The following is a 14,011-nucleotide window of genomic DNA, read 5'->3' as shown; positions in this document are numbered from 1 at the left end:
GCTCACCAGGGAGTGTGTATTATGCGGGGTTAACAAGGAGGAGCCCTTGTTAATCAATTTATTCTCTCCATGCAAATTAATACTGCATGACTTCGTTTTCATTGTACCAAGTAGTCAGGGCTATAAACAAACCTAGCAGCTATGTGAGGACTGGTGGTCACTTGAGTAATGGTGAGCTGTGGCAGCAGTAGCCCCTTAATCACATTTAAGGCGTAGGATGGGGGAATGGGAAGGTTGTGTGAGGATGTGTTTGCTTGGGATGCTTGTCCCCTGCATGGGAGATAATGTATTGTTTTCAAAACACTGGGCTTATTGTTTGTAATTCTCTTGGGAAAAGGATACATGTGCATGTGAACATGGCCATCTCTTTAATTAAATAAGACAGCATGTTGTGTTGCCAGCCCACAATCCTGTTCTTTCCTTGTAGGCTACAGCTGTGCATGTCTGGTTTATAAATAGATCTGGGCTGCTGGTCACTGTGCACTGCTGATGATGCAGATGTGCAATGCCTGGCAATGTTTAACCCACTCCTGAGACTGTGTGCTAGTGTCTTTTAGGTAGCGATGCTGACCCAATCCTTTGTGCTCCCTTGCACTTTCCAAATGATCAGCTAAAGATAGCTGTTTAAGTGCTTGGAACTTTATTTCTAAAGTTTCTAATATTTCTATATTGTATTTCATGTGCTTCATCCCATGAATCTTTTCCAGTTATGACTCTAGTCTTGGGAAGAGCTTGGAATTGGGTTAGCTTTTAGTTGATGTCAGCCTGGAGCTTGACAGTGGACAAAGAAAAAAACAAATCAGCTGTTGGGAAGTAGAGGAGAAGAGAACAAACTTGAGAGAGATTATGCTGCTTTATAAGTAAATCCATGTTACCTGCAGATCTTCAGTACTGTGTATGCTCCTGACCTCATTTTTTTCAAAAGTTAGAGCAGAGGCAGCGGTGGATTTGAGGAGGGGGTGGCAAGAATGGCTCTTCAACTGGGCAAGAGCAGCAAGGGAGGGTGTGATGGAAATCAGAAGAGCTGTGTAGTGAGGTATAGAGCTACATGTGTCTGTTGTATCAGAACAGGCAAACCTGGGGGAGGCAGTGAGAAGAGCCAACAGTAGATGCACTAAAACATGACATTTATTGTGTTGTGGAGAATTCAGTGCTGGCTTTGAACCAGTGCATAATGTGCATGCTGAATGGTTCTGTGGTTTTAGAAAGGGGTTGCATGCATTGGTGGAGGACTTTGTTAGGGTTTTCTTGCTGCAAGGACTTGTTCAGTTTGGAATGTGCTTGGTTACTGGGGGAACGTGACAGTTCTGCTTGTACCTCTACACCTCTGTGTGGGACAACTGGAGCAAGAGTAGTGGTGCAGGCTGTGTGCTGGAAAGCAGCTAAAGAACAGCAGAGCACAGGCTACTAACAAGTGATGAAAGCTTTGTCCACAGGTCCGGCTTTGATGTCAGAGAGATGCAAATGTGTAGGAAACCTAGCTGCCATGTTGCTGGAGCTCAGGAGGCTGTTGCCCATAGCCATCAACAGGAGAGAAGGCCTCTCTGCTACTTCTTTTCCTTTTTCTTCATAGTTGTTTGGCAAATTGGCAAACTTCTGCTGCTCTTTTGGCTGTGGTTATTGTGAGAGAACAGGGAAGGAGCACAGCACATGAGTTAGGAAGGTTGGCATCTGAACTGCAACTGGCGTTGCAGATCCTGTTCTTCTGAGGATATCTGAGAATTCTTGGTACATGGAGTGGAGGCCGTGTGCCTTGTCAAAGTATCTGTTCTGCTCATTGCAATGGTCTTGTTGCTTTCCTTAGGTGAAAGAGTGATTCAGAATGTTTGTTGTGTTTGCTGAAAGGTATCAGTTTGTTGGGAAATTGGTAATTTTTTCAGCATGAGAAGAAGAGAGTGGAATTGTAATTCAAGATATCACCTGAATGGAATTTGTTTTAGTTGACCCTTGCATCTGTGATGGTAGAGAGACAGTGGCCTAAAGTGGAAAATATTTTAATATGAGGAGCTCTGAGCCATGCCCTGCTATAAAGCAGACGTACTGCAACTACTTTCTTGTGCTCTGCTTTTTGTCTTTAATTATTAGCTCATCTTAGCACAAGATTCCAGATGATTTCCACATGCTTATAAGTGACAAAAGCCAGCAGTGTTATGAACATTGGAGTTAAGTCCATGAGTTGCTTGCTGAATGATTGCTTCCTATCAGTGTAGTTTACTTAGACAGTGACGTAATGTAAATCAAATTCTTTGGCATAATCTAATCCATGCAAGGACTTCTGTTACTAGTGTGAGAGAATAAATCTCATCTGAGAGAGCCTCTCTAGCGTGGGAATTGAATGTTTCCAGCTAAGTCAGAACTAATGGCCTGTCATACGGGGAGTTTATGCAGAGTGGGGCTTGCTTCTTAACTGTAGAATCAGAGAATCATAGACTATCTTGAGCTGGAAAGGACCCACAAGGGTATCCAAGTTCAGCTTCTGGCTCCACAAAGGACCATCCAAAATCCAAACCTTGTGTCTGAATGCTCCCTGAGTTCTGACATCTTGAAGCTGTGCCCACTGCCCTGGCGAGCTGCTTTATGCTCATCACTGTGATGAAGGCAGAACCTTTTCCTAACCCCTGCCTGACCCTCCCCTGATGCTGGCCATCACAAGGCCTCCCCTCAGCCTCCTCTTCTCTGAGCTGATCAAACTGAGGGACCTCAGCTGCTCTTCATGCACCTTGCCCTCCAGACCCTTCACCATCTTTACAGCTCTCCTTTGGATGCTCTCTGGTAGTTTTATCCTTCTTACATGTCTTCTTACTTGTATATTATTTTGAGCACTTGCTTTAGCTTTACCTTTTTGGCATGTTTGCTTTCATAAAGGGGCCTGTTCAAGTGTGACTCTGGCAGACCACTTGCCCAGGGATGTCTTTCCTTCCTTTCCCTTCCTTTTCCCCTTTCCCTTCCTTTTCCCCTTCTCCTGCAGTTTATGCTAACTCCTTGCGTGCCACTGGTGAGCCAGGCAATTGTGAAACACACATTGAAAGGTTTTGCATTGTCTGGCCTTGATGTTGTTGAAGCCTGGATCTGTACAAGGTGGTGCAAAGCAATAGGAGGTTTTCAGACATGTGTGGTGGGCTGTTCCCTTCTGTCTGCAGAGTTTTGGTTCCCTCGTGAGCAGAATGCTCTTGCAGCACTGGTTCCTGCATCAGTGGTATGGGTAGCAGCAGTGGAGCGAAGAGATAGAGCACCTGGCAGAGAAAGAAGTCCCTTTTCCTCCTGAAGAAATATGAAGACGAGAATAAAATCAGGCTGTACAAGAACTGGCCAGCTTGAAATTGGTCTTACTTTTCCTCTTTCATGAATAACTTGTAGATTCCTTCTGTTATCAAGTCTGCTTCTGCCAAGTCACTAACTGGCCTTCTCTGCACCTCAACTTGCTCTACTGTTCCAGATTTGCTGGGCATTTCAGATAACTGCTTCCTTCTTTTTGGACTCTAGCTACTTGGAACCATGTACTAACTTCATGTGATACAATGTGCTTTTTTTAAATTATTTTAAATAAATGATTTGCCAGAATCTGTGTGCTATGTGATCATTTCTGTTTTCAGCTTTGTTGCTCCTACAGTGTTTGGGCTTTCTGTTACTGCTGCAGTGGATTAGCTGTTGTGTTTGTTGCTTGCTAAATTGTACCTGTAGCCAGTCCTGTTACTCTTATGAGCTCTGACAGAATACTGACCTTTGCGTCTTGTAATTTACTGCTGTCTGTTGCTTGGATTTCTCCTTGTGTTACAGCTTTTCCTCTTCTGTCCTCATCTGTCACCAGATTTCTGCATGAAATGCCTCTGCATGAGTCAGAGTTATGCTTCTGGTAGGGGCAGGTTTCTTCTCCAGGGAAGGTGTTTGCTGTGTTACTCCACAGAGCATGGTGTAGGTTTGCATTTGCTGTTGTGTCTAATGCTAGTGCTGTATGCCTTCTTTAAGCAGATATTTGGTAATATGATGTAGTAAGAACAGGCTGGAGATGCTGGCAGTGTTATCAGTGCAGACCTTTTGGGCCTCTCTGCACCTCCTTCACAGCATGCTGCCTGCCATGTTGTGCAGCCACCTTGAAGCATCTCTGCATTCCTGTGCATGGTGTTGTATTGGCCTTATGCAGCTGGGTTTCTGGTTTTGTTTTGCTTTTTTCTTTCCTGGTATATTAGAGGGTTTAGAAATTGAAAGAATGAAAACATCTGTTTTCATGAATTCATTCTTTCTGGATCTCATTTTTAAGCCTTTGCTGCATTTTCTGGATGCAACTTACAGTGTTTTTAAATCTTCTGCTTCTTGTGATTATTCTGTACATTCGTGGCACAGAAAGCTGCTGGTTCTTAATGATTCTGCTGTTGTCACCCTTCTTCAGCATTCAGTTCTGGGCCAGTAGCTGTCTGAATCTGATGGGATGGGATGGGGCAGCAGTAAATGTTCAGATTGTGTGTCCTATGAGAGAAGTGGCTATAGCATCTTCTGTATGTGTGTGAAATGTGATATCTATGATAGTCCAAAACAGCAAGATATTCCTGCTTCGTCTGTGTCTCTGTTGTTAACTGCCCAGGCTTTGGTCTGTGTGAATTCTGGGCTATCAGTGGTAGCACACTGGCAATACTCTCAGTTGTGTTACACTGAAACAAGTCTTAACAACTTTGAACATCTCTGTTTGGCATATTGATGCTCCCCTAAAAGAAACTGCTAAGTACCTTTTGAGGTGAGGTGCCTTGCTTTCATGGTGGAGGAGCTGGGTGAAACTGGGCACCCAGACTCCATTAAAGGAACTACTGCATTTTTAATAAAACTCAGCTTTGATCATTTGAAGTTGTGCCCCTCTCCTTTGCTTGCCTTTTGCCCTCTGTGCTGCCTGCACTGGTCAGAGATGTGTCCCAGGACTTTAAGTTGGAAAAGTGTCAGGACAAGCTGCAGAAGTTTGGTCACAGGCTTCTCTGACCGTGCTGCCCGGCTGTCTAGGGGAGCTGTTTCCTACTGAAAGCACGTAACATTTAAATGCTTCTAACAGACACGGACCATGCAGAGCTGTACCAGTGCTAGATACAGCTGCCTTACACTGCCCTGTAGATTGGTTTGGCCTCCCTGTGAACAGCAGGAAGGCCCTCAATTTGCTGGCTTTCTTCTCCTCTTGGGCTATTCTTGTCTTACCAATGTAAATCCTTCTCAACCAGTAGGAATAAATTGTTCTTATGCATCCAGATTTTTTACTTCTAACTTTTTTTGTTGTTGTTGTTTTTTTGAGGAGTGATAAATTGAATTGTCTTTCAAGATGAGAGTCTGAAGTGGGAAAAAATGAGCTTAGTGGGAGCTTTTGCAAGATCTAAGGAGAGAGTTGAGGATAGAAAGACTGCAAGCATGCATCTGGCAACTGACATAATTCATGCGTGTATCTTAAGCTGTTTTTTTCTGTGATATTGTATATGAAAATGCTAGTAACCCCACCCAACTTGCAAGAGAGTTAGATAACCTTGTAAGGGCAGTTTTGCTCTCTGACTAATAAACAGACCTTTACAAAGCTGAATGGTGTTTGAGAGGAGCTCTGACACTGACAGATGATATGGGAAGCCTATCCACATGATGTTAATCTGCAGAACCCTCCATCAGAAGTCTGTAGATTACAACAAATCACCTCAAGGCTAGGGAACCTTAGCTTTAAAGGATGAAAAACACTGGGGCTCTACTTCAAGAATCAAGTTGTCCAAGTTGTGGGACTGCTTGCAATTGAAAATGGTATCCTATTTCAGGTGCCTTCAGTGAGAATTTGGAGTGGTTACAGTAGGAATCCTTCTGTAACTTCAGGCTGCTGGTGCCTTACAAATAAATTGAAGTCCACATTGGTTAACATGAGTTTAGTAATTCACTGTCTGCGTAGTGTAGGGCCCTCTGTGAGAATAGCTGTGTGAAACTCCAGCTTAATTAGAGTCAGTGCAATTAAATGACAAAAGCCAAGTGAATGCCTGAGATCTGTGCTGCTTCAAGTGCTTTGACTTCTGGAGACAGTGTTTTCATGTTGTGAGTGCCTTTTGCCAGACCATGGAAATCAGTTGTGTTTATGGGAGTAATTAAGTTTTTCCTTCCCCTCCCTCTAGCTATGGCTAAGTCCTTATTCTTAAAATTAACATTTTTAAAACAGTCCTACAATTAGCTTGTGGTCATGGATACTCGTCACTACACAAACAATAACATTTTCCAGAATGCCTGGAGCTGCCAAGATGTTTGCAAATCTGTTTCAGGGAGAGGAGGCCATCAGTAGCAGAAAGAGCCTGAAACAAGTTTGCATATGTCAGATCATTCTTAGTGCATATTCCTGTTACTGTGTGACCTTCACTACCTATGAAAGAGGAGGTATGTGCATACCTTGATGTAAGGAAGATGAGCCTGGCTGCTGGAGATGCTGCAGGGCTGCGAGCTTTGCTGCTGGGGAATCATAGAATCATTAGGGCTGGAAAAGAGTGCTGGGATCATCTAGTCCAAACATTAACCCCATCACCACCGTGCCCACTTAACTGTTTCCCTCAGATGCTACATCTGCCCTTTTCTTGAAGACCTCCATGAAGCAGCTGTGGAGCCATGTCCTCTGGCCTTTGTAGGACTTGGGTGCTCCCATGTGTGAATGTTAGATCCAGCGTCAGTCCCTTGTGCCATAGAGGAGCTCTGCTGCACTGAGACTATTGTATCCAGGTCAAGCGTGATGGGCGTAGCAGCTTGCATGTGATGTAGCATCTTGCTGTGTGAGATTATGATTCCCAAAGCTTTGAAAGGATACTAATGTAGAATGCTTTTCTCCTCCTTTACCAGTTGAATATGGTCAGGCATCCTTACACTAAAAATAAACCAACTCTGCTTCAGAGAATACTGGAGCTGCGGAGGGTTATGAACAAAAATGTATGTCTTTGCTGTTTTAATGTTGTAGCCTTTGAATAATTGAGTTACACAATTACAAATGCTTCAAAAGAAAGGAGGCCTAGTTCTGTGCTGGTGGCAAAGATATCGCTCAACACTTAGTCCAAGTAATTAAACTGTCTCCTGGGGCATGGCTGGAACAGTTAAACACTGAGTAAACTGAGAAAGAAGGCCCTGCAAGGGGGAAGACTTGACTGTGGAGAGGGCCAGGCTGACAGCTCTGGAAGTTAGGGCTCTTCCCTTTTCACCAGAGCAGCTATGGAGTTGTGTCAAACTGTCAAGCGTATTTCTGAAATACATATCGTGGGAGTTTAATACACTCTACTTTGAATACTGGTGGAGACTGATCTAGGATGGATGAGTGGTCTCCCTTCTTGGTTGTCCCTTCTAACTGGATAAGGTTCAAGAATAAATCAGTCACTCTTTCTCTGATAATGCAGCTGGGAAATGTCTGTGTGAGGAAGATTATTTTGCTTGGGTATTCTTTCAAGAGGTTTCTATGCTAAGATTACCATATGTATAAATCAGATCGCTGGTTTACTAGCAATTAATTTCTGCTTTGCCTGTGTAGATCTCACCTGAATTATGGGCTGTGTATTTCATAGTAGAACTCTCAAGAGCTGATGTCTGTAATTCAGACTGAGTGAGATCTTCTGTTCTTCTAATATCTGAGCGGGATATTATTGTATGTAAGTTATCCTTTAATGGAACAGCAATATGTTGAGCTGCCTAAGTAGGTTTTTTTGTTTGTTTTGTTTTGTTTTAGTATAGAGTCAATTAATGGGCACTCTGTAGTCCTTCAGTTACCCCACTGATGGCATATAAGTTATAATTATGGGAAACTTAATACTCCTGTGGAGCCTTCTTTCTCCTTCAGACCACCAAAAATTGTGACTTGCAGTTAAGAAATGGTATATGTAGTAATGGTTTCCGTGATGAGATCCATTCTGCTCAGAGGATCCTTGGAATACAGAGGAAGTAAAAGATTTATTTGTGAACAGTTTATGGGGAAGATTTTCTTTACACTTGATGAGTGCAATAGCTTGAAGTCTGTTTACCCATTTTTTCCAAAAGTCACATTATTGATGCTTGTCTGTGATAACTGGTAATGGTACCAGTATTTGGGTATAGCTTTTTAGTCAAGTGACTTATGGAAGGAAAGTAAGGGGGTTGCTTGACCTCATGTGAGCGGTGTGTGTGTGGTCAATAGGTCTCCTTAAAGAATTTGGGCTTCTGAGGTTATTTTGGATGTTCGTGCTGTACATGGCTGTGTATATTTGTGCTTTGTGTTGATTTACTTCTGATGCATTTCCTAGTTATTTCTACTCATTTTTATTTACATCTGTTTTCCTCTCGTTCCTTTTGAAGGAAAGATTATTTGTAAATTCAGCTCACTGAATGTTCTTACAAAACTGGGAAAGGGCTTCTCTAAAATGGGTAGGACATTTCCTAGCTGTTGCAGATACAGGCTGTCTCTGTACAGGAGCTATTTTACAGTGTATTTCAAGTTGAAAAATCCTGGTTTACCAGCCAACAGGGGTACACAAAGTCTATTCCAGACCACAGAAAATCTGCTGGCAGAACTAATGATTCTGAGTTTAAGTTACTTTGTTCAGTAGCACTTCAAACTGATTCTCAGTGATGCTGTCGGCTGTCACTTGTGGCTTTTGTCATTGGTTCTTGGTCCTAGGGCTGGGCTTACATGTCCTCCTCTGCTGCTGCAGATGGACGCTGTGCTTTAGTAGATTCTGTTTATATGGGGTTATTATAACTTCATGTCTCTTCCTCCTCCAAAATAGAGGGTGTTGGCCTCCTTCCCTGTGTTGGTGTAGATGGCAAGGTTTTGCTTGCAGGGGACCTTACAGGAAGACGCCTGGACACAGCCAGCTCCAAGGGACTCACCACAGTGACTGTAAGTGATAAGTGACTTCCCTGTCTTCATCACAACCCACTTTTGGGATGGAGTGTGCAACTTTTCCATCTTATTTTCTTTCTCCTTCCCTTATGAAGTGGGGAGAGCACCTGGGGTGGTGTCTGGCAGCTAGCCTGACCCACTACGTGACCGTAGCTGTCATCATTGAATTCAGTGCTAGGCTGAAGTGTTGCTCTATGGCTGTTCCTCAGCCTTCCTCACTTGCTCTTTTAACTGAATGTTGAAGAATCATGAAACTGAACGTGCTCTGAATATTGTCCAGGCTGAGAGACCTTTGCTTGAGGAGCTGAATTCCCTGCCTGTGACTCACTTTTCATTAGTGGAGACTGCTGTTGAAGAAGGACATTCCTCCATGTTTACATTTTACCTGCACTTAATGATTTAGTCATGTACCAGATATTTTGTAGCCATGACCTACTCCAAGTGATCTTTGAAAGCCCTGGGTGTCTCTTGTGTTGCATTTCAGCCTTCAAAGTGAGTTGGAAATGAAGGACTGTTGCCTTTGCCATCTCTCTCCATTATGCACGTTTGTTTCATGGAAGCTGCAAAGGTGACTTGGTGTTATACTTGCTTGTGTCCTGAAGGTTGGAGGTTGTCCCTTTCTCCCTCTTTGAGGAAGGAGAACAGAACCAGACATGGTCATATACTCTATTTAAAGCTCAGGAAAATATAGAGAAGGTCTTGGATCCATACAAGTATTTCTTCTGTATGTCTGTAGAACTTACTGCATTTGTGACTGCGTCGCTGACAGCTCTGTAGCAGGACAGAGCATGCCTCAGGCAGAACTGAACATCTCTTTGAGAGTGCTCTGTTTTAGATGTTAGATGTGCTCATTAGAGGGCAGTAGAATAACTCCTCGTTTTTCTAGGTCAGCTGTATATTTTTGAATTATTTTTTTGCTCTGCAGGATGCAAAACAAATTTTTCTGATTCTTCCTTCAGTTTTCCCAAATGCCACGAGTGTATAAAACAGTACTGTTCATATGAAAACATTACCTAGTATGAAGGATCATAAAACAGTGATAGTAAACTCTGCTTCTTCGAGTTTCTAAGTGCTGCAAGCTCAAAGGAGATAGAACTTCTGTAGGATTAAACCACAAGCAGCTAACACCGTATGTGGAGAGGCATCCAAAGGAATGTTTTCACAGCTAACTTGTTTTTCTCTCAGCCTAATTCTTATATGACCTATGCGTCCATAGGGATCTGTTGTTTTTTTTCTCTACCCCAGCTGCTGCTGCCAACTTTTTCTGCTTGAAGAAAATGTTAAAGAGCAGACTTGTTTTTCAGCTAAAAGTAATCTTTAAATGAGATCTGATAGTACCCTTCCTCTCTCTGTATTTTGTGGAAGGCTGTAGCCTTGGTTTGGCTTTTGCAGACAGTGTGTTTCTGGCTTTAGAAAGAGCTAGGAGTTAACATCTCCAGTGCATCTTTTGCTTATTAGCAATATTTTGCACACTGGTAACCTCTGTGGGGGGAATGAGTTAGTTTGGGACAGCTGGAATAGCAGGAAAAATGATTTTTTTTCTGTTTTTATCAGCATAAACCATTGGTTTCCAGCAGATGGCTCTGATTTTGCAAGGTTCTCAATGGAAGCAAACTACATTCACTAGAAGAAAATCAGTGTTTCAGAGGATTTGGTGAATCTTTTCTCTCTGAAGCTTTTGACCTAGAATGGCAGACTATGTGTGAGAGCTGGCAGACACAAGAACCTTCTGTCTCTTCCAGAATGTTCTGGGTGTTTCCACGTTGTCCTGCAGATTTCTATCCCTCCCTCACCATAAGAGGCATATCTTCACGTGCTCTGCTGGAGCTCAAGTCACAGGTCCCTCTTTGTGTTAGGGGCTGTGGGGCCCTAGCATAGTGCTTGACTGCTCTGCTCTGTCCTACAGTGTTTTAAAGAGTAGTGATATTCAAGTCCACAGACCTTGTGAATGGAGACATCAAGATACTGGCAAGCATTGTTCCTGGCACAGTAATTTGGATCAGTCCTTGGACTGGTCAGTTCCACGCTTTTTATCATCTTTGTGGCCCTCTGCTGGACTTCTTCCAGGAGATCCTGGTCTTTTTTGTTTCCTTACAGAGACGATTCCATCTGAATGAATTCCTTGGGTTTGACTGGAGTCATTGGGTGCTTCTGAATGCTTTGTACAGGACAGCATTGCCCTGTGAGTGTACAGTGATGAGCACAGTGCAGGAGGTGTCTTCCTGATGCCCCTGTGAGTGGCAGGCACATCTCACAGCTCTGTTTTGGGGCTGTGAAGATGGAGGCAATGCTGAATGCCTGGTAGCCCTGAAAGCTGAGACTGTGTCAAATAAGAACCTAACAAGAACCTAGTTTGCTTTCATCCTTCCTCTTTCTTAAAGTTTAAACCCCATATAAACATCCCCTTGCTTTCTTAAAGTAACATGATTGTTTCTTCAGAAGTTTTCTTCCACTGTTATTGATCTCATCAGCAAGAGTAGATGGAGTAGATAGAGCTGTGGGGAGAGCATCCATTTATGCTAACAACAGTGAATTATAAAATCTGGGCAGTAGTGTATGCCACAATTACTGAGGCTTGTGTTCTTTGCCTCCTGCTGACAGCATGAAGTACAACATGATGGAGCCCTGTCATTTTTAAAAATAGCTTTAAAATAGATTTTGCCATCAGAATGTCATTCCTGAATGGTTAATGGATCCTATCTTGCAAGTTCAAACAAGGGGAAAGGGAAGAGGTGACAGTATGGAGAAAAATGTTAGGATCCCTTTCTTCTAGAGCACCCAGATCTTCATTTTTCTTTTTCTAGAATTAAATCTTCATTCAAATGTGCTGAACAGGTATATTTGATTAGAGAGGCTTGCTCTAATTGAAGACTTGTTTGAAGAAAGGAAATTGTCTTATGCAAAAGTATTTGTGGAAAAGATGATGTGTTTCCAGCAGATTGCTGCATCCAGCTTTGGCAGGAATTTGAAGGGTGTAGAGGTGTCTGCTGAGGTTTGTCTCAGAGCTGGGCCCTGCTGCGGGGCTGTGTTGGGGCAAGGCAGAAGGGGGATGTCGGGCTGGGCTGTCCGGAGAGCAAGAAGTTACCCAGCTGCAGTGTGCTGCATAAGATGTCCGAGCTGGTGATCATATTAGCTCCTCAGGGCTTTTGGGAACTCTGAATTGTTTGCTGAAGTGGAAGAGCTGTTGAGACAGCATAAATCCAGCAGAAGTAGGAAATGTCAGAGACTGAAAGAGGTGGTGAAGCAGCATTCAGACCTGTTTAATTTGCAGAACATGAGAAGAGGAGACTGGAAGTGATGGGCATCTCTTGGAATGAGTGTTTTTATAATGAATTTTAATTTACCAGGATTAAAAGATTATGGATTTGGCTCATCAGCCTATGTAATCAACAACAACAGAAAAAAAAGCACCTCCACAACTCTGTCACTGAATACTTGAATTAGTCAGACCTGTTCACGGTTAAATGGCTGTTACAATCATATGATTTAATGCAGAAAATGGATCACCTTTGTCCAATACAAGCTTCTGATTGGTATATCAGAAGGAGGCCAGAGCAGTATGAACTATTTGCCTTGTACTTCCCAAGAGATTTTTCTTTAGCTGCATCTTTGAATGCTTTGCAATTTTAAGATCTGCTATAGGTGCTCCAAAAGCAGGAAAGAGGGTGAATGATTAATGAGGTGCCACCAGCACTGTGTGTGGATAGTACTGAGTGTTGCTTTTTGCCTCACTGCTTGTAGGCAACACTGAGCAATGAGTTGAGGGCTGGATGTCAAAAATGTCCCTGTTACAAATCATTTGGGAAGCTCACCTGCATACTTTCAGCCTCGTTTCTTCTTTATATTTATGTCAGCAATACAGTCCTCTGTTTGTGCAGCAGTTTATAAAGCCACTTAGAATGCAAGTGGTGTGGGAACCAACTGATAAAAACATGACCAGGATCTAGCTAACGGTGCTTAGATTATGTAAGTGATGAAAGTCTGCAGGCATTGTACAGGCTGAGCTGTCAAGTTCTTCTCCATGTCTAGGGCCAAAATTATCTTGTTTATGTTGGCTGATCGGACTGCCATATAGAAGGAGTTAATGTTATTGCATTTAATGTATGGCTGCCCAGTGGCAGACCTTATAGTATAGCCCTTTGTGTTCTCTATATGCTCTCAAGTGTTAGGTGCTTGGGTTGCCTGGTGTGCAGCAGCTCTCACAGCTGCAGAGGGCTGGATTAACTCCCTGACGCATGGTTGTGCAATTGATAGGACAGCGTGGAGATGGGAGGAGCACAGCGTTCTAATCTACCACAAAGACTTAAAAATCAAGGGCAAGCACTGGCGTGTGATTACTGTTTTAATTTCCCTGTCAAAGTGTGGCGTGTTAAGAGTGAGGAAAGGAACCCATAATACAGGAAGCCGAAGAACAGACATGTTAAAGAATCCAAGGAAATTTGCTGGAATTAATGAAAATAACCCAGTGGAATTTTTGTTACGGTCATTAGTGAGCTCTAAGTAAGATTCAGAGCAGTTGCTTCATGAATGCTGATCAGGGCAGCAAAGAAACATCTCTAGGAGAAGCATTTCTCTTGCTTCTGTTTCCACTGGTGCATAGGCATTGCCTGAATACTTGAGGCTGTAAACTTGTAGAAGGTGACACCAGGGATCATCTTTGGCACAGGGACAAAAAAAGCCAGTCTGGATATTTGAATTAATAACAGCACTTGCTGTCAAATGCAGTCATTTCAGAGCATTGTTTATCTGTGGTTCAGCCTTTCGGCACTGATGGTAAAGACATGGAATATGAGTGATGATTAAATGAATCAGAGCTCATTTGCATGTAAAAGACAACTATCTGAGAAAGGAGGAGCTGAGGAAGATACAGAGATGTTCAGAAATTAGACTCATTCCTAGTCTTTTCCAGTGAAATACATGCCAGAAAAGTGAAAATAGAAGATGCTGATTTAAGGGCGAACAAAGATCCCAAGAGAAGTGTACAAGAGGATGTGTGACATTTAGTCTTCTCATCTATTCTACCACTTGGTCCTTCTACACTGCAGTGATGTCTGTCTTTGCAGCAGATATGTAGCCAGTCACATCACAGCAGTGGTGCTCTGTGCACTGCAGAAAGCCTACATGAATGCTATATGTTCCCCCTAAACCACAACTCCAATGGCCTTT

At 42.9% G+C, this 14,011-nt stretch overlaps 1 protein-coding gene across 2 annotated transcripts in view; it reads left to right on the top strand.

Annotated features, from left to right (window-relative positions):
• Positions 1 to 14,011, top strand: part of SLX9 (SLX9 ribosome biogenesis factor) — a 46,527-nt gene that overhangs the window by 4,449 nt on the left and 28,067 nt on the right. The gene's annotated exons all lie outside the window — the stretch shown is intronic.

The sequence above is a fragment of the Cyrtonyx montezumae genome, unplaced genomic scaffold (assembly GCF_038088225.1).
Source record: "Cyrtonyx montezumae isolate F1298 unplaced genomic scaffold, pur_monq_1.0 scaffold_7, whole genome shotgun sequence".
In the NCBI taxonomy this organism is placed as follows: domain Eukaryota; kingdom Metazoa; phylum Chordata; class Aves; order Galliformes; family Odontophoridae; genus Cyrtonyx; species Cyrtonyx montezumae.
Note: the sequence above shows the minus strand (reverse complement) of the source record. Positions and strands in the feature narration are given on the sequence as shown.